The sequence below is a fragment of the Coffea eugenioides genome, unplaced genomic scaffold, assembly GCF_003713205.1.
Source record: "Coffea eugenioides isolate CCC68of unplaced genomic scaffold, Ceug_1.0 ScVebR1_2758;HRSCAF=3846, whole genome shotgun sequence".
NCBI lineage: Eukaryota > Viridiplantae > Streptophyta > Magnoliopsida > Gentianales > Rubiaceae > Coffea > Coffea eugenioides.
Genome location: NW_020863272.1, coordinates 1 through 2,500, shown reverse-complemented (window position 1 = coordinate 2,500; position 2,500 = coordinate 1). Strand labels below are relative to the sequence as shown.

The following is a 2,500-nucleotide window of genomic DNA, read 5'->3' as shown; positions in this document are numbered from 1 at the left end:
TCATGAATTCGCAGTCAGCAGTTAATAGTTAATGGTTCAAATTTGTCATAAATTTTGACTTTTGCGAATGAAAATCCACATTTGATTTTTAATAGAAAGTGAGAGAAGTTGGCCATTTTGAGATACTATATACTAGACAAGACAGGGGCGGATCAACTCCAATCGAAATAAAGATTTCTTTTAGGAAAGAAAAGTATTAAGTAAGAAAAACAGAAGTCAAGATGCAAGTACAATAAAAATAAAAAGAAAAAGCAGTTAAGTAATACGGGACAAATTTCACCAATTTTGTATCGGTTTGGCGGCATGGCCGAGTGGTAAGGCGGGGGACTGCAAATCCCTTTTCCCCAGTTCAAATCCGGGTGTCGCCTGATCAACAAAAAACTTGAAATCTTTTCTTCTGTTCTGCTGATATAACTCACCAAATTATTTCCCATCCGAAGCAGAGGGAGGGCGCTATTTATTAATGCTTGTTTGATTCGAAGCATTGCATTCGGGTGGCGTTTTTTGAAGTGGTTTTTTTTTGAAAAGATTGTAAATCCTTGAATCCTATCCTAGATTCAAGGAACTATTCTAAGGGTAGAGGGATTATCAATAGTATTCGGTCAGAATCCTTTTTTTGACTCTGCGCCATTGATTCCACTATACTATTAATTATTATTTATTATTGAGGAATAATTCCTTCATATTTATAGAGATAAGGGGATATAATTCACATGGATATAGTAAGTCTCGCTTGGGCTTCTTTAATGGTAGTCTTTACATTTTCCCTTTCACTCGTAGTGTGGGGAAGGAGTGGACTCTAAGAGTATTACTAATTAATCAAACTGTATCAATTGTTTTATAGATCGTTCTGTAACACGTTTTGAACTATTTAATTAAAATGAAAATCAAAAGATCGTCATTTCGAATTTCATTGGATTCGAATGGAGTAATGCATCGTTATATGAATCATACTTTTTCAATCAAACAGATATTTCACCGACTCCCATCTTTGTATTTTGAAAGGGATCCCAATGATAGGAAATTTTTCCCAACCAAATTCGGTTCTATTCCAATCAACGGTCTTTTACCAGACTTATAGGTGGGTGCTGAAGAAGACCAGATTGTTTAGTCCCTCTTTAAAAAGAAGAAGTCGTTTTGTTAAGTGTATACGCACTTTCTATGAAAAGCGGTATAGACATAGTGGTTGTCTAAGGAGATGCTATACATAAGAGGAGCCTCCCTCAGGCGAGTCACATATTGCATATTTACCACTTGTTTTATAATTTTTAAAATTTTATTTATACTTTATCGACTTCCATTTTATATTATGGTTCAGGCCATAAAAATTGGCGAAGTTTACTATTCCTTTTCGAAATCCGAGAAGTGCCCGTGGAACTACTGTTGATGGTTCAATCAATTACTTCTTCGGAATGTTTGCTAATGATTTTATTAAAATATGGCATGGCCTATATCCTTTTCCCTCATTGATTTTATTCTTTTCTTTCAATAGATACCGAGTTCAGATTGAAATTCATAAAAAAAAAGTCTAGTAATTAGAACGATAAGACGTAAGAACAAAACAATTATTTTAGATTGATCGAAACCAATACAATACAAATAGATGGAACAAATAAATAGAATTGGGTGCTATGCCAACCCCATTCCATATATGGAATGGATATCCACATACAAATATATGAAGACTAATATTGGAGAGATTAATATATATTAAATTAAGCCTCTATCTTTATTGTATATTTTGTAAAGTTGTACTTTACACATTATACAACTTTATCTTTATACACCACAATAATTCTAATAGCTAGATCCTATGGTAGATGAATCTTTCGACCATAGGATCTAGCTATTAGAATACTGCCGATCATTATTTAATTTCAATTTAAGACACTAAAATTGGAATACTTTTCATTTGATTTCGAAAACTTTTGATAAGAACTCATAAGTCAAGTTTAATTCAAATTAATTATTTTGACTGACTGTTTTTACGTAAATTATAAGTAGAAAGGCCGTAGGAACTAGAATGAATAGTGCAGTAGCAATAAATGCAAGAATATTTACTTCCATAATCTAATCTTTTTTTTTTCTTTCGCAATAACTCGGGATTTAATCCCATAGAGATGTTAAACCTTTCGCCTGTAAATTCAATGAATGAATTACCTCTCGATGGTTTTGAATCGGATCAATATCATGAATAACAATATCTGAGCTATCAAATAAATTCGTCGTCGAAAATGGAATAGTATAACATAGGAAGTTCTTTTATCCATAACCGAATTCCAACCAGTATTCCTGACCCAATCCATAATTCCTTTATTTGGTTCCGTTCTTTTTTTCTATAACCTACCCTCCGCCTTTCGTGTACAATAATCTGATCAAGTATCATCAGATCGCCCTTCCACTTTCATTAGTCACGCAGTTACAAATCCAAACAAAACAAAAAAAAAGAATAGAAACAAATTATTTATTCCCTTGCTAAGAGAAATTGGATCTTTGGTTG

The 2,500-nt window shown here is 32.8% G+C and overlaps 1 non-coding gene across 1 annotated transcript; it reads left to right on the top strand.

The window, feature by feature from the left end:
- Positions 1-297: 297 nt before the first annotated feature.
- TRNAC-GCA lies at positions 298-368 on the top strand. The gene has a single exon. It is a non-coding gene; the product is annotated as a tRNA-Cys (tRNA).
- Positions 369-2,500: the final 2,132 nt, after the last annotated feature.